Raw genomic sequence first — 22,003 nt, forward strand, 5'->3', positions numbered from 1 at the left:
CAATGAAAATAATAATACATTTCAAGTAAATTTTAATAGAGTGCCTAATTCTTATGATTATGACTGTGAATCAAATTATTTCCAAATGGAGATTGAGCAAAACAGAAATATTTGAAAAAATGAATAACATATAAAATGGTTTTGTTTAAAGATTTTTTTTTCTTTTAGGAAGAAATAGAGAGAGCAGGAGTGGGTGGGCAGAAGTAAAGGGAGAATCTTAAGCTGACTCTGCCCTGAGCACGGAATCCAATGCGGGGCTCGATTTCACAGCCCCAAGATCACAACCCAGCCAAAACCAAGAGTCTATGCTTAACCAACTGCACCACCCAGGCACCCTAACATACGAAATGTTTTTGATATTTTTTTATTAAAGTACCCATTGCTACTCATTTTTATAAAGAAGCATAAATGTTAGGAAACTATAAATACATCTGTATTAAAAAATATGAACAAAACTGATACATTTATAAACATTTAAATTGTATTACTGGTTAATACAAAACTTTTGCTTGTTAATGCTAGAAAGTAGACAAGAATAGACTAAGAATAGACTCAGAAACTAAGTGTGGGAATTTCCTTCACTGTGCCTATTTTCCAGAAAGAAATCCCTATCACATATTATTTTGGGGAAGCAGTGCTCTGGAGGAGCTGAAATCATTAGAGTACAGACTTGTTTATCTTTTTATGTCTAAAAACTAATTTGGGGTCTCACACATAAGAAGTATTCCTTGAATGTTTGTTGAATGGATGAATGAATGAGTGAATGAACAAATGAATGGGTGAATGAACAAATGAATGAGTGAATAAGAAACCCATATTGTCTGCTTGGGTGTCCAATGCACATAAAAATTCTGACATTATTTAGTCTATAATAACTGACATGCATTACATATCATTGATTGAAACAACAGTTTCACTGAGTTTCTCATCATTTCAATTCAAAATAAAATTTAGATTGGATTGCGGTTAACCCAAAACTTTTTTGTTTGCTATGCTAGAAAGCAGGCAAGAATAGTCCATGTTTAGAAACCTCATGTTTTAGAAGTGTAAGAAAAAAGAAAAAGAAGAAGATAACAGGAGAGGAAGAAAAGGGGAGTATGTCAGAGGGGGAGACGAACCATGAGAGATGATGGACTCTGAAAAACAAACTGAGGGTTCTAGAGGGGAGGGGGGTAGGGGGATGGGTTAGCCTGGTGATGGGTATTGAGGAGGGCACGTTCTGCATGGAGCACTGGGTGTTATGAACAAACAATGAATCATGGAACACTGCACCAAAAACTAATGATGTAATATATGGTGATTAACATAACAATAAAAAAATTTAAAAAAAAGTTAAAAAAAAAAGAAGTGTAAGAAAATAAAATTCAATAGTTAAGCTAAAAACAATAACATGATTGCTATTTAGCAAATCTATGATGAACTGTGGAAAACTGAAATTGATAAATTGAAAAAAAAAACAGCCAGAGGAGGGGCCATCTGGGTGGTTCAGTTGGTTAAATGTCTGAATTCCCTTTGGTTCATGATCCCAGGATCCTGGGATTGAGCCCTGGATCGAGATCCCTGCTCAGTTTAGATTCTGCTTCTCTCCCTCTCCTCTGTGTGTGCTCTCTCTCTAGCTCTCACTTTCTCTCAAGTAAATAAATAAAACCTTAAAACAAAAACAAAAACAAAAACAAAAAAACAGCCAGAGGAGAACTGTAGTATAACTCTTAATGAAAAATCTCAATATTTTACAAATACTCTTTGGAGCAATTAAAAATGAAGTAGTCCTGATAAGGAAAATCTGTGTCCTAAGATGGCCAACGGAGCCAGCAAGAGTCCCCATCCTTGCCCCGGGGCTCTTCCCGGTTCTTCTCCCTGCCCCGCTTTGCACACGCCCAAAAGTGCCACGTATGCGGAAGTAGAAGTGTGTAAATTGCCCCCTTTGGTTGTGCTGGGGCTCAGACCTTTGGAGACCACTCTCCTCTGAGCCCACTGGCATTAAATAAACCTCCTATCCTCCAAGATCTCCAGGTGTGCTTGGTTCTTCAGTCAGGCGATCCAGTCCAGGTTCTGTAACAGTCCTATTGTTTTTACGTCTGAATTCCATGTGGGAAAGGGACAGCACATGGGGTTTTACCCATCATCAACTTGTAGGATCTCTGAACTGTTAGGAGTCTGAGAGATAAAATATTCCAAGACCTTCATTAAATTAGTGAGGAAACTGAGGCAACTTGTGCAAGATCAAATGGAATTTTTTTTGGTAGTTTTATGGTTTTATTAACACAACTATGACATGCACAACAAGCTGTCTACTCATTTTCTTCACTGCGCAGCCTGGCCTTGGGATTGGTGACTCTGACTGCCAGCTGGGCTGCTCTTTCCACAATAGCTTTGCAGTTCTTAGAGGAGACCTTGTGAGCAATCTCTGCACCGTAAGATTTGTTGCACATCAAGCACTTCAAGCTTCTTGACGTTGTGGACTAGGAACTTCCAGAAGCCACTGGGCAACATGTGCTTTGTTTTCTTGTTGTTCCCGTAACCAATGTTGGACATCAAGTTCTGGCCCTTGAATCTTCTGTGCACCCTATTGTCAATGCCTCTGGGTTTCCGCCAGTTGCACTTAATTTTGACATAGTGGTCTGACTGGTGCCAGAGGAACTTCTTGGTCCTCTTTTTAATGATCTTGGGCTTCACCAGAGGTCTGAGGGTGGCCATGATGCCCAGTAACAAATGGCTGCCATCTCCACAGGCAGCGCCGAGGAAGAGAGTCGAATGGAAATTTTTAAACAGATCCAGTACTAGAAACTAGGTTTCCTTACTTCCAGTTAAGTGTTATTTCCACAGTGTTTTTTTGTTTTGCATTTATACACATGCATCAAGGTCAAACAGCTAATAAATTCCTTTAATCTTTTTGCCTAGAAAACTTCTTGCTTTTTCATTATTCAAGGTAGAAACAAATGTACAGTTTTTAAGTATTTATTCCTGCCGTCTGAGTATTTGGATAAGGTTAAAATCTTCAATTCTAAAAACAAAAATATCCTCCTGTCATTCTGAGGCACTGTGAAGGGAGATGTGGTTGCTGAGCTGCCTGCATCATGAGGAGCTGGTTATATTCAGATTGAGATTCACACTCAAACATACTCGAATAAAATAAGTTTTGTAGATCTTTTTCCTGTCTCACCTTCTAGGAGTATGACTTTTCTTGTGTGTAAAAGACTTTAGAATCACTTCAAAATGAGAATTATCAAAAGGAATTTAGTATTAAGTGGTAACTCTGACTATATCTATCTTTAGGGTAAAAGAGAACATTATATCAATTTTTTCATGAAATCTATGCATGAAAGTATTTCATGACAAATACATCATGTTTAAGAAAGAAAAGATCCAATTGGAAGTGACAATTGTCCAATATACAGAAAGAGAAAATGTATCTTGATAAAGATAAGGCATAGGCTATAGAGAAAATATTCTACCCACTGGAACTGAGCAGGGCATACTCCAATGTTAAACCAGAACAGCTTACAGTGGTATGGATATTAGATGCATATATGTTTCAAAGAATTAAGACACAGTTACATTTATTTTCTTTTTTTTATAATTAGAGAGGAATAAACTTTATGTAGCCCCTTTCTATGTGATGAATGATAGTCTTGGTCTCTCCATAGGAGTAATTCTTATGATCTGTAAGCTTGTTGTATAGCATCAAAACTGGAATACATCAAAGATACACTAGTCGACTCCTTGCAAGAGCATTTCTAGATTTTATCTCATGTTCACATTGCGGTGGTCAATGGAGCAATTTAAGAGTTTGCATCGAGTCATCAGTGCCAGCAACACTCAGAGTAGGCAGTGATATCTACATTCAGAAACCCCTTTACAGAACCCACACTCAGGACATATTTAAGATCATTCAGTCAGTCCATTTTGGGAGCAAGTAACTGATCTTAACTAGTAAAGGTCAGACACATCACTTACAATATTTTCTTTTATGGAAATAGCTAAATCATGGAAATTTACTAAAACTAAAACTCAAACAGGTCCTAAAGAACACCACAGATGAGTCCTTTTTAATGTTTCAGCCAGAATAAATGCATAACTCCAGTAATAAATCAAATCCACTGTAAAAATAAATCGCAAATTTGCAAATGCTTTTTCTGTGTGTGTAGGTTGTGGCACATGTGTGTATCTGTGTGTGTGTTGAAGGTTGGCTAATTGGGATAAAAATAACATTTTTACACAAAAAGCATTTTTTAATTGATGAATGTATTTCTGATCCTTAAATGCCTAGAGCATTTAAGAAGGCTAATAGGATGCACTTAGCATTTCCTAGTGTCTTTCATTTTTTTCTTTTCATTCCATTTTTTCATAGCAAGATGAAGATGTTCTTTTTTCTTCTTTCATACTCTAACTTTAAACTTCAGTTTAGCAGACGGTAACTCTGAAAACTAAACATCTTATGTTTAAAATGTCCCATGGTGACTCTGTTTCAATAGTAGCTATTTCAGATACTTTGGACCCACAGCATTTATATCAAGAAGAACATTTTCAGGGCGCCTGGGTGGCTCAGATGGTTAAGCATCTGCCTTCAGCTCAGATCATGATCCCAGGGTCCTGGGATCGAGCCCCACATCAGGCTCCCTACTCCGTGGGGAGTCTGCTTCTCCCCCTCCCTCTGCCTACTGCTTCCCCTGCTTGTACACTCTCTCTCTCTGTCAAAAATAAATAAAATCTTAAAAAAAAAAGAACAACAACAACCTTTTCTTTCTGGTCAGTTTCACTCATATCATTGCAAAATAAGTATTAATTAGAAAAGATAAACTTTTGAATGTGATCAACAGATCTAGGGCCATTTAGGAAGTGACTATGGACCACAGAGAGTCAGTTAACTGCTATCTGGATATTTTGTATAATGTCCATGGCCACATTTTAATGTCTTCTGTTATCCTTGGCCTTTTTATCAAGTCTACTCCTAAATCCGAGGCTATATAGTTCAAGGGCCTCTTTGTCACCTGAAAGCCTAGGGAAAATGGAGGTAATACTCTTTTTGTGAGGTTATACAAATTATAGTGTTCTTGATCTTCTAAGAGTCAATGTCTCCTCCCAGCATAAAGCTGAAAATTTTAAAAGCTACAGAGTTAGGACAAGGCTAGGTCAAGTTCCTTCTAGAATGTGTTGGCACTGTTTTTTTCTTATATGTGAATTGCAATATTTTTTCCTTAGTAATTTTATTGTTTCGTAGGGTTGCCATAACAAAGTACCACAAACTGGGTGACTAACCAGAAATTTGTTCTCTCACAGTTATGGAAGATAGAATTCTGCAATCAATAGGTATGCAGGGCCATTTTCCTTCTGAAGGCTCTACAGAAGAATCCTTTCTTGTTTCTTCAAGGTTCTGGTGATTGCTGGCAATCCTTGGTGTTCCTTAGTCCCATCTCTGCCTCCATTGTCACATGATCTTCTACTTGGTGTGTATCCATGTGTCTTCACACCATCTTCCTTCTGTGCCTGTCACTGTGTCCAAATTTCCCTCTTCTTATAAAGGTCACTAGTATTGGATTAGGGTTCACACTAATCTAGTATGCCGTCATCTTTTTTTTTTTTTAAGATTTTATTTATTTATTTGAGAGAGAGAGAACACAAGCACAGGGAGCAGCAGAGGCCAAGGGAGAGCAGGGAGCCTGATGCAGAACTTGATCCCAGGACCCTGAGATCATGACCTGAGCCAAAGGCAGACACTTTACCAACTGAACCACCCAGGGTTCCCTGGTATGCCCTCATCTTAATGTGATTACATCCACAAAGATCCTGTTTCCAAATAAGGTCACATTACAAATATATATATATTTATTTATTTGAGAGAGAGGTTGGGGAGGGGCAGAGGAAGATGGAGAGAGAATCTCAACCAGACTCTACACTGAGCAAGGAGCCTGAAACAGGGCTCAATCACAGGACCCTGAGATCACGACCTGAGCCGAAACCAAGTGTTGGATGCTTAACAAACTGGGCCACCCAGGCACCCCCAAATAAGGTCGCATTTTTACATTTCAGGCACACATGACCTTGGAAGGACATGATTTGTTATGGAATAAAAATTTGGTCCCCTGAAATTCATATTTTGAAGCTATAATCCCCAATGTGATGGTATTAGGAGGGGAGGACTATGGAAGATAATTAGGTTTAGAGGAAGTTATGAAGTTGGAGCAGATTAGTGTTTTTATAAGAAGAGGAAGAAAGACCAGAGCTGCCTCACTTCCCTTTCTCAGCATGTATGCACACAAAAAAAAGAAAACATAAAGAAAAAATAAAACCAACCAACATGTAAGGACATAACAAGACAGTGGCCATCTACAAGCTAGAAATAGGGTTCTCAACAGACAATGAATCTGCTGGGACCTTGCTCTTAGACTTCCCAGCTTCTAGAACTGTGAGAAATAAGGATCTGTTGTTTAGACCATGTAGTCTATGGTGCTTTGTTATAGCAGCCCAACATGACTATAACAGCATTCAACTCATTACAGTAATGGACTTGTCATACTCAACTAAATGAAATTCACCTTTGAATGTAATGTTTCAATATTGTCATGGTTACAGGCTTAAAATATGGTGTGATTGTTCAAACATATATTGAAGTTAAAATTAATAAAGTTTGACCCAGGACCACTTACTGATGCTGAGTTTGATTCGTGATAACAGCTCCACTTTGAAATTCAAATATGAGATATATCATCTTTACAATTCTTGAAGGTTCATTAGATAGGCCCAATTTCCTATTTTCAAACTTCCAAGGTACTTTTTCTCAAAGAGAAACTTTGCAGGTCTTTGAATTCTGATGATTGTTTCCACATGGTTAAGTATCCTGAGGGCTTTATTCTCTCAATCCTTGAAACTGGATCATATCATAATAAAGGGGACAACCCAAAAAGAAGATGTAAGAGTTATAAATATTTATGTACCCAATTTGGGAGCTCCCAAATATATTAAAAAATTAATGACAAAATAAAGGAACTCATTGATAATAATACAATAATAGTAGGGGAATTTAACAACCCACTTACATCAATGGACAGATCATCTAAACAGAAACTCAATAAGGAAACAATGGCTTTGAACGACACAGTGAACCAGATGGACTTAACAGATATATTTAGAACATTTCATCCTAAAATAACAGAATACACATTCTTTTCAAATGCACATTGGACATTCTCCAGAAGAGATTACATACTAGGTCACAAATCAGGCCTCAAAAAAATATAAACAGATTGAAATCATACCATGCATATTTTCTGACCACAGTGCTAAGAAACTTTAAGTCAACCACAAGACAAAATTTGGAAAGACCAAAAGTACTGGAGGTTAAACAACACGCTACTAAACAATGAATGAGTCAACCAGGAAATCAAAGAAGAAATTAAAAAAAAAACATGGTAACAAATGAAAATGAAAACACAGTAGTCCAAAACCTTTGGGATGCAGCAAAAGCAGTTATAAGAGGCAAATATATAGCCATACAGGCCTATCTTAAGAAACAAGAAAAATCTCAAATAAACAACCTAATCTTACACCTAAAGAAGCTAGAAAAGAAAAGCAAAGCCTAAACCCAGCCAAAGGAAGGAAATAATTAAGATTGGAGCAGAAATAAATTATAGAGAAACTAAAAAAAACAAAACAAAACAATAGAACAGATCAATGACACCAGGAGATGGGTCTTTGAAAAAATTTAAAAAATTTATATACTCCTAGTTATACTTGTCAAAAAGAAAAGAGAAAGAACCCATATAAATAAAATCACAAATGAGAGAGGAGAAATCACAACCAACACCACAAAAATACAAACAATTATAAGAGAATATTATGAAAAACTATATGTCAACAAATTAGACAATCTAGAAGAAATGGATAAATTTCTAGAAAGATAAACTACCAAAACTGAAACAGGAAGAAATAGAAAACTTTAACAGAATGATAACTAGCAAAGCCATTGAATCAGGAATCAAAAAACTCCCAACAAACAGAAATCAGCACCAGATGGCTTCACAGGTGAATTCTACCAAATGTTTAAAGAAAAGTTAATACCTATTCCTCTTAAATTATTCCAAAAAATAAAAAGGAAGGAAAACTTCCAAATTCACTCTGTGAGGCCAGAGTTACCCTGATACCAAAACCAGATAAAGACTCCACTAAAAAAGAGAGACTCATTCATCAAGATCAAGTGGGATCTATTCCTGGGCTGCAAGGATGGTTCAATACTTGCATATCAATCAACATGATATTGGCCACATTAACAAAAGAAAGGATAAGAACCATGCGATCATTTAAATAGTTGCAGAAAAAGCATTTGTGAAAGTACAGCATCCATTGTTGATATAAACTCTCAACAAAATAGGGTTAGAGGGAACATAACTCAACATCATAAAGGCCATATGTGAAAAACCCACAGATAATATCATCCTCAGTAGGGAAAAACTGATAGCTTTTCCCCTAAGGTCAGGAAAAAGACAGGGCTGTCCACCCCTACCACTGTTATTGAACACAGTACTGGAAATTCAAGCCACAATAATCAGACAACAAAAAGAAATAAAAGATATCCAAACTGTCAAGGAAGAAGTAAAATGTTCAGTATTGGCATATGACATGATACTCTCTCTATATATATAACCCAAAAGACTCCACCATATAATAGCTAGAACTGATACATGAATTCAGTAAAGTCACAGGATACAAAATCAACATACAGAAATCCATTGTATTTCTATACACCAAAAATGAAGCAGCAGAAAAAGAAATTGAAGAATCAAACCCATGTGCAATTATAGCAAAACCCATAAGATACCTAGGAATAAACCTAACCACAGAGGTGAAAGACCTGTACTCTGAAAACTATAAAACACTGATGAAAGAAATCGAAGAGGACACAAAAAAATGGAAAGCATTCCATGCTCATGGATCAGAAGGACAAATACTGTTAAAATGTCTGCTACCAAAAGCAATCTACACATTTAATGCATTCCCTATCAAAATACCAACAACATTTTTCACAGAGCTAGAATAAACAATCCTAAAATTTGTATGGAACTACAAAAGACCCCAAAAAGCTAAAACAACCTTGAAAAAGAAAAGCCAAGATGGAGGCATCACAGTTCTGGACTTTAAGTTATATTACAATGCTGTAGTGATCAAAACAGTATGGTACTGGCACAAAAATAGACACAGATCAATAGAACAGAAAAGAAAACTCAGAAATGAATCCACAACTCTATGGTCAACTAATCTTTGACAAAGCGGAAAAGAATATCCAATGGAAGAAAGACAGTCTCTTCAACAAATGGTGTTGGGAAAACTGGACAGCTACATGCAAAAGAAAGAAATGACCACTTTCTTACACCATACAGAATAATAAATTTAAAATGGATTAAAGACCTAAATGTGAGACAGGAACCCATTAAAATCCTAGAGGAGAATACAGGTAGTTGTTTGATGTCAGCCATAGCAACTTCTTTCTAGATATGTCTCTGAGATGAGGGAAACAAAGCAAAAGTAAACTGTTGGAATGTCATCAAAATAAAAAGTTTCTACGCAGCAAAGGAAATGATTAACAAAACTAAAAGGCAACCTATGGAATGGAAGAAGACATTTGCAAATTATCCAAAATATATAAAGAACTTATATAACTCAACACACCAAAAAATGAATACTCCAAGTAAAAAATGGGCAGAGGACACGAATAGACATTTTTTCAAAGAAGACATCCATATGGCCAACAAACACATGAAAGGATGCTCAACATTATTCATCATCAGGGAAATGCAAATCAAAACTACAATTAGATATCACCTCACATCTGCCACAATGGCTAAAATCAACAACACAAGAAACAACAGGTGTTGGTGAGGATGTTGGGAAAGGGGAACTATCTTAATCTGTCAATGGAATGCAAACTGCTGCAGCCACTCTGGAAAACAGTATGGAGTTTCCTCAAAAAGTTAAAAATAGAGTCACCCTATGATCCAGCAATTGAGCTACTTGGTATTTACCCAAAGATTACAAAAATACCAATTCAGAGGGATATATGCACCCTGATGTTTATAACAACATTATCTACAATAGCCAAGATATGGAAGGAGCCCAAGTGTCCATCAATTGATGATGGATAAAGAAGATGTGGTATATAAAAATAATGGAAGATTATTCAGCCATAAAAAAGAATGAAATCTTGCCATTTGCAATGATGTGGATAGAGCTAGAGAGTGTTATGCTAAGTTAAATAAGTCAGTCAGAGAAAAACAAACACCGTATGATTTTACTTATGTGTGGAACTTAAGAACAAAACAAATGAGCAAAGGGAAAAAAGAGAGAGACAAACCAAGAAACAGAGTATTAACTCTAGAGAACAAACTGATGGTCACTGGAGCAGAGGTGGGTGGGGTATGGGTTATGTATGTGATGGGGATTAAGGAAGGCACTTGCCATGAGCACCAGGTGTTGTATGGAAGTGTTGAATCACTATATTGTACACCTGAAACTAATATTACACTGTACATTAACTACCTGAAATTTAAATAAAAACAACAAAAAATAAACCCTGGATCATCTGACTACAGTCATCCCCATGAATTTTATGGAGTCAAACAATGAGAAGTACAAACACTCTTAACAACCAGAGAAGTTTGAGCAGTGATACAATTTACTACATCTAAAGCATACCATTTTGATAGAAATGTGAACAAGTTTTGGCCAAGTAAAACTTATAATTATCTTAGCACAAAAACACAAAAACAGACTTTTTCTTTCAAAGACAGATTTTTGAGTTTTCTCAGGAAGAAAATTTCCTGTATCTTAGATTGATATAAATCAGAGCACTTGGTGTAAATTAATTGTCATTCCTAATAAAATGCTTAAGAATATTTTTTCTCTCTGTGTAGCTACTTTGACAATTCCTCGATCTCTCTCTGGATGCTTCCCACCACTAGCTAAAGATCGGTTCATCTTTATTCCAAGTGTTCCCACTCTGAATAAATCTAGTACAGACCACTAATAGTTACAGACCTCCGCTCCCTAAAATTTATTCTCTTTCCAAATGAGCGTTTTTTTTCTTTTGGTATTTCTGAGGTTCTTGAGTTTCCCACAACCTGATGATCTTTTTTATAAATTCCTTTGAGAGCCCAATTTGTTTGTTTTATATTAACTCACAAATTGAAGACTGTAGAATCTCTTCCAGTTTCATCAGTTTTTCTGAGATCTCCGCTGAGAATTTCGTGCAGCGTGAGATCCTCTCATTTTGAAGAATACTTGCAGAGGATCCTGGGGCCTCTGAACTTTCTGAATTTTACAACTCCCTCTTCTCTTCGCTCCATTCCCTGCACATCTGCTCACACCTGTGGGTCCCTTCTTCTACCTCACTTCAGTGTGGTTTTGACCCTCCTCATCCCCATCCTATTCAGAGCTTTGTGCACATTCCTTGTCACCTAGTCTTTGAATGATGTTGTCTCTGGGAGCTTATGTTTTGGTATCTTAGATTTTCTTTTTTTTTTTTTTTAGGAGATGTGAGAAGTGTCAAAAACTATGCTACTATCTTGATATTATTCTGCCACAATTTGTGACCGAAATATTTATGTCGCACTTTGTGTGCATCTTGTAACTTGTGTATTTGCATATTTGCTGTAGTGGATTATATATTTTATTTTCCAATTAAAATGGTGCAATAAAAGCATGGTAATAATTTTAGAGTATTTTAAATTTTATTAAGTGAAAGCAGTCCTGGTTAATTTAAAAGTTAAGACAAAAGATGCCTTTTCCATTTCACTTATATGACATATTTTTCATGAACTATGTCAGTCCAAATATACCTACATGCTAAGGTTGTTTCCATCTAATGCTATAGTAGCAGGCATATTTATTCAAACTAATCAAACATCTGGGCAGGCCACTGTAATAAATCAGTAAACTATCTGGGCCCTTCTGAGAACTCACAGTAGCACTATAATAAATAAAATGCATTTCGCTTTCCTTTCTCTGTCATTTACATGTGTATGCAGACTATCAAAGGCATTTGTAAAAATTGCTGATGCTAATGATTTACAAATGGACCATGACTGTAAGTGGGAAGGTGTGGTAGTTCCATCCATTATGTTTTCACTGTTTATGTGGGAGTAATCTGGCCAGGAAATCAACTGGACCTTACATTCATTCTGACAGAAGAAACTCATCACAAGGCAATACATTCTTTAAATATCATTCCCAGTAGAGTTCAATTCTAATGATAAAAATGAAACAGTAAAAATTACTGATTACAAAATACAGATAGTGTAAATACAAATAATTTTATCTAAGTACATGCTAATAGTATAGATAGAAAGGATCAATGTGTATTTAATATCTTGGTTAATTTCTTAAATGAGCAGATTTGGTATAAGTTATCAGAGATGGTAGACATATTTATGTTGTAGATACCGATTTCATTTAAGCCAAATGACAGACATAATGCACTGAGGATATTTTAAATCTCAACAACTATTATGATAGCAAATACCATATTTCTATAAAACTTGTTCTACTATACCTTCCGTTGTTATATTTTCTTAACTTGCTACTTGGGAAAATGTTTAACATACATTTATTTGTAAATATTATCCACATTGTCCAATTCGATTAAATACTACTTATTTTATACAAATTATGATGAGAGACAATGCTGCATAACTGCCTACTGGAAGACCCAGAAAAATAAATCACAGGAAAACATATGACTCCTTTGGTCAGACATAGAAATGTAGCCAACACATGGCTTTATGAATTCAGAGAAATGAAAACCCAATTTGTAGGAAAAGAAATGGCACACGACCTTCTTGAGCATTATCAGAGGCTCATAAATATGCACGGAATCAATACAGAAGTATAGTAATGGTATCCTATTAAAAAAAAAAACTCTAAATTTTTCTTACTGTCTGTATGTAGGTAGTTCACCATCTGTAAAATGTCTTGAAAGGAACATGAATATGGAATATGTTCAAGATGCTAGTGTGCCCTATTTACAAAACAAATTGGCAGATTGCATTTGGCTTGTTCTGGGAAACCAAAATAAATATGTTCCTTTAAAATTTCATTTATTCTATGGTAATGAACTAAGAACAGTATGAAAAACATAAAAAATGAAGTTAAACACAAATATCAAATCTGGAGACTTACATGGTGAGTTTTTAAAGTGAATTTAATTGCATGTTTTATAAATATTTTTTTCTTCAGAGTTATATGTCACTCTTGAAAAAAATTCAAATTAAAAGTTGTTCTGTATATATATTATCCAGAAAATGCTATTAATGCCAGAAATGTTTGTATTTTTTTTGTTTCAAGATTTACATGTTTTTACCAACATAATTGGACCAGAAAATTAAATGCTTGGAAGCCAACAAGGGTTTGAATAAATTGTGTAAACAGTGACTGTTTTATTAAAAATGTAGACCTCAAAAAAAAATCAATTAAATTTCTGTTGTGTTTGTCATCTCTACTTCATTTTGCTATGCACGCAATCATTTTTACTTTTAATGATTTATTAATGTCTATACTTTAATATGTAATTCATCTAGAAATTACATTTATATCTGGTATGAAATTTAAATCAACATTTTTACCTTCTGAATAGCTTGCCAGTTGTACCAAGTGCTATTTATGAAATAGAGTATTCTTCTTAATCATTGAAAACTCAAATTCATCAACTAATAAATTTATGTATTAAGTTATTTTCTGATTTCTAATTCAGTTCTAATTATTATTATAATACATAGATTTATATGTATATATGCATGTACTGCATGGGTATATTTATATGTACATTTATACGTATGTAATTTATACATGATGGATGCATTTATACTTATGTAATTCATACATAAATATATAAAAATATATTCTCTCTGTACATAAAGTCAAACATATATAAAGTTGGATTCAGAAACTCTGCTCTAAGCTGTGGAGTGTTCAGGGAAGGGTAATGTATTCAGAGTCCTACAACCTATTTGGCACATGGTTAAACGATAACTTCTAGCTATTATTATTTGAAAATATTTTGTAAATAGAATTTGAGGCTCCTGAAGGCAGTTAGGCATTGGATACACAGAGCAAGACACCATCTATGAGGAACTTCTGGACATTTGGGACTTGATGGTATTTTCTACAGCTTTATTAAGGTATAACTGATGTAGAATAAATTGGAATATCTAAAATATGCAATTTGAAAATATTGAAAAAATGATAAATATATATGGATGATACTAACACCACATTTAGATAATGACCATATCTATCACTAAAAGTGTTCCTAAAGTCATTCTGTTATCCTTCTTTCTCCCACTCTCAATACACCATTCACCTGCTTTCTGTCATTGTTGATTAGTTTCCTACAACTGTAGGGGAATGGGATCATACAGTATGTTTGTAATACTGGTTTTTGGTCTCACTTCTTTTCTTCAGTATAATCATTCTGAGATTCATCTAGGCTGTTGGGTGCATAAATAATTAATTCATTTTTAATGCTAACCAGCATTGCATTTTATGGATCTACCACAAATTCTTTATCTGTTCACCCAATGGAGAAATCTGTTTTCTTTCCAGTCTTTGACCTTTATAACATTGTGAACATTGTGAACATTGATTCATGTATAAGTCTTGTTGTAAACATATATTTTCATTTCTCTTGTTTCCTTCCTATCTCAGGGATCACTGTCATGCCCTGTAAAATGCCTAAAAAGGCCATTGTTTCATATATTTTGTGGTTTTTTAAGTGTTTCAGGCAGAATGGCAAATTCAATTTCAGTTACGCTATCTTGGCGGAAGTGGGTCTTTATCCCCCATTATTGTGATGACAGATTTTCCATCAACTATCAGTTATGTTTTTTCTTCCTGCAACAGGTTTAGCTCCATGAAGTTAGCAATTCTTTTCTACTCTCTTTAACTATCATTACAGCTTCACATAAAATGTTCTTATCCTTTAATTGAAATTCCATAAATATTTGTTAAATTGATAAATAGAGTAACAGAAACTCAGATAACAGGCTAAAAACATATGGAAATTTTTTCTTAACCCTGATTCATGAACGAAAAATAATTTGTAGATCCAACAGTGCTATTCAAGACCCTGACTTATATCATTCTACTTCATTACCTTTGATATATTGAATTTTTATATTGGGCTTATCACTATGAACAGAATTGCAAGAAATGCCTGTAGTTCTATATTTCAGGTGCTCACTTGGCCTCACCTAACAGCAAAATAAAGTGGGCAGAAGACAGAAATAAGGGAGAGCTTAATTATCGGACATTCCTTTTAATCTATTTTTTTTTGTCAGTTTTAAATTGTTTCTTAGGTAAGAATTTTACAAATATTACTTGTGGGCATGTCTTTAATTAGACAGGATATGTCTTGTTAAAACCTTCATGTTACTTCTCCTTATATCTCATTGGGCAGATACTGTTCACATGACCACCTCAAAGGTGTGGTAGCTACAGAATTCCCCACTTTTTAAATCTGGAGAGTGGAAGTTAATTAATGAAGAGATTTGGGATAATTGTTGTGTAGTCATCTATCAGTGTCTGCCACAGTGTGTTTATCTTTATCTTTATATTGTTTTTGTAATTGTCTTGGCAATTCTTATCCATTTATTTTTACATAAACTTCAAAAATTAGTTAATTCAAAAAAATGACTTTTTTTTTGAGAAAGAGAGAATGTACATGAGTAGGGAGGAGGGGCAGAGGGAGATGGAGAGAGGGACAATCTTTAAGCAGACTCCCTGCTGAACACATAACCCCACGAAGGATTAATATCAGGACCCTGAGGTCATGACCTGAGCTGAAATCAAGAGTCAGATGCTTAACTGACTGAGCCACCCAGATGTCCCCCAAAATTGACATTTTTAATGTAACTTCAAGTTTGTGTATATATATATGTTTTTTTATATACAATTGCATGCACTTTCTCATTTGTTCAAACCTTGTCCCACACCTTTCATTAAGATTGTATTTTGCTTTCAAATTTTAATTACTATTTATTGTTTGGGATAGAACACTGATTTATTTTTAGCTTATGCAAAAATATTTTATCATTATATATTGATTCAAATTGATTTATTATAGATGGGTTTTATTTTGGAATGTGATCAAATAATCAGTAAAACAAAAATTGGCTATGAGTTTTTAAATAATTTTATTATCTATTTCATTTCCCAAAACCTCAAAGAAATGAATAATAATAGCAGGAAATAATCAAATCTTGATATAACAGATAAAATGAGTGTTCACCATTTAAAACTCAGTTTCATCTTATTTTTTAAAATAGATTTATCATAGTTAAGTACTTAAGAACCCACTGAGCTACCCTCACTACTGATTTATTGATCCATTCTATTTGAATTCCTCTGCCCCTTATAGCATTGTATAGATTTTTTATATACCCGTGTGTACTAAGTATTAGAGGTGTGTCATGTGTCAGATACTATTTTAGATTTTTGGATTAATTCTTCAACATCAGTAAATCAGCCCATCCTGCCCCTCAATCATAAGCCTTTCCAAACACACCAATAAAAGTTAATACATCTTTCATTTGAAATACTAATTATTTATTGTTTGTACTACTGATATGATTACTTTTGTGCATTCCATAATGCTTTCTCAGTGTTTCTTACATGATTGGCCTCTCACCATTACTTACACGGAAAATCTAAAGAGAGGGTGCCTGGGTGGCTCAGTTGGTTAAGTGTCTTTTGATTTTGGCTCAAGTCAAGATCTCAGGGACATGAGATCAAACCCCCTGAGGAGCTATGCACTCATTGGGGAGTCTGCTTGAAGATTCTCTCTCTCTCCCTCTCCCTCTGCCCCTCCCCACCCCTGCTCACACTCTCTCTCTCCTTATCTCTCAAGAAAAAAAAAAGAAAAGAAAAAGAAAAAGAAAATCTAAAGGGAGGTATTAATATAAAAAACTATAAGGGATTCTTCCTTAATTGTCTTTTTATTTTTCAATTTTGGGCACAATGTACAAAGAGGGTCTTCATAAATGTCATTTTGGGGTGCCTGGGTGGCTCAGTCACCTCAGTTGAACCTCTAATTCTTCATTTGGCTAAGGTAATGATCTCAGGGTCCCCCTCTGCTCCTCCCCCCACTTGTGCTCTCTTTCTCAAATAAATGAATAAAATTTTTAAAAATAAGTAAATAAGTAAATAAATAAATGTCATTTTCTCCAAGTATTTACCAGATGCAGAAAGGACTCCCTTAGGAATTATCTAGACAGATGTAGAATTAACCTGTGCTACAAACTTTGAGTAAATTATAAAAATTACATGGTATAGCAGTGCACTAAAATAGAAAATATAAAGACTTTTTCTTTTTTTTTCTGGTGAACACACACAATTCAATTCAACAAATATCTGAAAGAAGAAAAAAGGACTTGTAATATAACAGATGGAGGATCAGGTACAGGATAGTACAGAAACATGGTTAAACCCACTATCAAGTGAGGTAAGCAAAGCTGTTTTTTCAGAGAACATAATATCTGAATATGTTTTGAGGATGACAACTGTACTAGACAAAGGGTAATAGTCCTATGGCCAAAGGTAAAAAGATATAAGCAAATGATGCTACTATATACATATGTCTTCTGATTCTTAATTCCTTATTATAGCATAAAGGGTCATTTATTATATTTCCTATGCTTATCTTTGTAGAAGTTTTTATTACCTGCAAATACATTATAGAGGTGCTAAGAAACAGGACATTGATGGAAGAGAATTACACTAGAGAAGTAGCCAATGACTGGTTTATGAAGGCTCTTACATACCTTGCTAAATGTTTAAGATGATAATCACAGTAAAATAGATACAGGGATGTGGGCAGGGCTGGCTAGTTTTGAAAGATAACATTGACAGTAATGTCAAGAATTTGGAGATTGTGTAAAAGGAAAAAGGGGAGTTTATTGTCAGAAATGATGAGGCTTGAATCAAGGTTCTGATACCAATAGTGTCATCGGGAATAGGAGAGGAGGACAGGTTTGCAATGTATTTTATAAGTAAAACAAAATATTTAGTGACTTCTTAGATGCAATGGTGAATTTTAGTTTAATTCCTTAGAAATAAGACACTGAAGAAAATGCACAGGTAAGAGTATTGGGGTGGGTGTGGGGGGACCGCCATTCTGGGGAAAGGGAATAAGGACAGTAGGAGAGAAAGGGGGAAAAGAAGAGCCCCGACAATGATGTCTCATTGAGCTGGCCTTCCCTGTGGGCAGCTAGTTGCTTGTTGCCTTGGGACCATCAAAGAAGCAACATACAACTACATCATAAAATTGTCCTTTGTAGAGAACGGAGAAAGAGGCAATTATTTATTTATTAGGTCACATTCTCCATTGATCAGTGTTTACCCCATGCAAAGTTAACTCACATCCATCTCTGGGTTGTGCATGAATAGGCACAGAGTGGGTGTCTAGATCTTTTCACATCAATGGAGATGGCTTGGGGTATGATTCAAGATGTGTTGCAACATAGAAACTGTCTAAAGTTGGCTGAAATAAGAGGCGGGTGACAGAGACCAAGAGGGTCTGGAAAGGTACACAGAAGGTGTCTAATCTAGTAAAGAAGAAAAAACCATTCAGAATAAATACGGGATGAGAAAGCCTCAAAAAGTAGTAAGTTAACATGATGTACTGATATATTTAAAATGTTTATTGTTGTTATATGCCTACAAATTGGTGTTTAGAAAAATTAGGTAGTTTGGATCAGAAGTGATATCTCTATCATTCTGGCAGCTGAGTTGTAGATGGGAGGCAAGCAATGTAAGATACTTTTCTACTTTGCAAAGTTGGTGAGCTCTTTTTCTTTCCCTAAAGTTAGTTATTTAGGCTTCCAAACAGCCTTTCTAAGAAAAAGAAAAAAAAAAGGCTTTCAAAGCATAAAATGTGTCTAGGGAGACCTGTTTTCAGACACTATTTGGGATTCTTTTTACCAAAGAAAGTAATCTTCACAGCAGAACTCCAAGCTTAAAAGTTATTTTGCTTTTAGATTTATCTCTGAATGTTGCTTGCTAAAAGAAACTTTTACAAAACAAGAATAAAGCTTTTAAACTTCACACATAGCCACAGGGATACCTTCCTCATGCATAGCCATGGGGATACCCAGGGCTTTAATGCTAAGAAAAAAAGGCAACAAATCCCTCTACCCATCGTACCATCTGGAGGACATTTACTAGACTCTTCACACACACACACACACACACACACACACACACACACACACACACACACCCCTGAATAATAGCCCATGAGCAACCCTGAGTGAGTAATAACTTAGAGATAAGTTTTTTCTTGCTTGAAAGTGTGATTCGAATGATTGTTATGATATATTCCAGAAAACTTTGGAATTTGTCTCATAGTTCTCAAATTTTAGGTATTTATTCACTAAACCAATGTACTCTTCAAATAAAGAATTACAGAAAATTGAAGTTTATTGGAAGTTTCAGGGTCATTCCTTAGTTGTATAGGTAGGTTATTCAAAACCCATAACCCTCAAGCAGTTACTAATGAAAGTCACTTATGTATTTATCTAGCTATAAATTAAAATTAAAGTATTTATAAGCTACTTTGTGTATTCACATCCAGGGATATAGGTGAGTAAAAATATTTTGTGCAGATTAAACTACTTATCTTTTTTTTATAATTTTTATTGTTATGTTAATCACCATACATTACGTCATTAGTGTCTGATGTAGTGTTCCATGATTCATTGTTTGTGTATAACACCCAGTGCTCCACGCAGAATGTGCCCTCTTTAATACCCATCACCAGGCTAACCCATCCCCCCACCCCCCTCCCCTCTAGAACCCTCAGTTTGTTTTTCAGAGTCCATCGTCTCTAATGGTTCGTCTTCCCCCCCAACTTACTCCCCTTCATTCTTCCCCTCCTGCTACCTTCTTTTTTTTTTCTTAACATATATTGCATTATTTTAAACCACTTATCTTGACAAGAGAAAAGATGGATCATTTGAGGAACTTAAATTCAAGTAGCAAGCATTGCAGTTTGAGAGAATATGGAAAAATAACTGAAAAAATAAGCAGGATCCACATTATGAGGTATCTTTAAGTCATATCACAGTGACTTAACTGTCTCCTAAGGTCATGGAAGCCACTGAAAAGTGTTAATCATAAGAACCAATCTGATTGCTTGTAAGTAAGCATGGGGAAACCAATCAGACATCAATATACATTGAAATAGGGTTGTGACAGGAGGCTCACTGAGCAAACTTGAAGAAGGGGTGAGATATAAAGACCATATAGAAAGCCCTTTCAAAAAAAATATGTGAAAGGGACTGCAGAAATAAAAGGCTATCAGAGATAGAAAATGGAAGTATTCAAAATCCCATCCTTCTCACCTTAACTTGTGCAATTGATTTAAAAAATTAATTTACCACCCTCATCACTCTTATATTAAACTCAGCTGCAATAGCCCATAGAGATCACATGTCATGGTCTGTCAGATCCTGAGGATAATTGCCAATCACTGGGGCGCACTATTTTGTTAAAAACATAACTAGGTGTAGTACAATTCTATTCTGGCACTGACCACCTACAGTTACTGCAGACCCCACAGTAAAAGGGCACAGTCTCCAATAAGAACACCCTTACTTCAGACCCCAGCTGTACAGTGGGAGTACCCAAGCCACCTGCATTTCTGACCAACTGGCTGTAAATTTGGGATTCCTATGATCTTTTTAGTTTCAAAAATTCAATAGAATGGCTCATACAATAACAGTTTTATTATAAAGAAACAATATAGGAAAAAAATCTGATACATCAACTATTGGCATAAATATAGGACATTTTGGAATTTCAACTACTGCTAGGACTATACAGTGAAACTACTACTTTAGAAAACAGTATGATGTTTGCACAAGGTTTAAGATTTATATCTCCTCAGACTCAACATTTCCACTTCTGGCATGCCTGGGTGACTCAGTCAGTTAAGCGTCTGCCTTTGGCTCAGGTCATGATCCCAGGGTCCTGGGATTGAGCCCCATGTAGGGCTCCCTGCTCACAGTGTGGAATCTGCTTCTCCCTCTCCCTCTACCCCTCCCCCATGCTCGTGCTCACTCACTCTCTCTAATAAATAAAGTCTTGAAATAAACATAAAAAAAACATTTCCTCTTCTAGTACTACATTTTGGAATAGTGTCCAATTACAAGCATCAGAACAGATATAAAGGAAGGTCTCACCTTTGTTCCTTTTTTTAAATTTTATTTTATTATGTTAATCACCATACATTACATCATTAGTTTTTGATGTAGTGTTCCATGATTCATTGTTTGCGTATAACACCCAGTGCTCCATGCAGTATGTGCCCTCCTTAATACCCATCACCAGGCTGACCCATCCCCCCACCCCCCTCCCCTCTAGAACCCTCAGTTTGTTTCTCAGAGTCCATAGTCTCTCATGGTTCTTCTCCCACTCCGATTTCCCCCACTTTATTTTCCCCTTCCTATCTTTTTTTTTTTTCATATAATGTATTATTTGTTTCAGAGGTACAGGTCTGTGATTCATCAGTCTTACACAATTCACAGCGCTCACCATAGCACATACCCTCCCCAGTGTCTATCACCCAGCCACCCCCTTCCCACCTCCCACCACTCTAGCAACCCTCAGTTTGTTTCCTGAGATTATGAATTCTCCATATCAGTGAGATCATGTGATACATGTTTTTCTCTGATTGACTTATTTCGCTTAGCATAATACCCTTTAGTTCCATCCACGTCATTGCAAATGGCAAGATTTTGTGGGGTTTTTTGATGGCTGCATAATATTCCATTGCATATATACACCACATCTTCTTTATCCATTCTTCTGTCGATGGACATCTTGGCTCTTTACACCACACACAAAAATAGACTCAAAATGGTTGAAAGACCTAAAGGTGAGACAGGAATCCATCAAATTCCTAGAGGAGAACACAGGCAGCAACCCCTTCGACCTTAGCCGCAGCAACTTCTTCCTAGAA

At 35.5% G+C, this 22,003-nt stretch overlaps 1 pseudogene; it reads right to left on the reverse strand.

The window, feature by feature from the left end:
• Positions 1-2,291: 2,291 nt before the first annotated feature.
• LOC114206064 (large ribosomal subunit protein eL32 pseudogene) lies at positions 2,292-2,697 on the reverse strand (annotated as a pseudogene).
• Between the last annotated feature and the right edge of the window lie 19,306 nt (positions 2,698-22,003).

This window comes from Eumetopias jubatus, unplaced genomic scaffold (genome assembly GCF_037043125.1).
Source record: "Eumetopias jubatus isolate StellerSeaLion01/CBP00866 unplaced genomic scaffold, mEumJub1_p1.0 scaffold_2, whole genome shotgun sequence".
Taxonomy (NCBI): domain Eukaryota; kingdom Metazoa; phylum Chordata; class Mammalia; order Carnivora; family Otariidae; genus Eumetopias; species Eumetopias jubatus.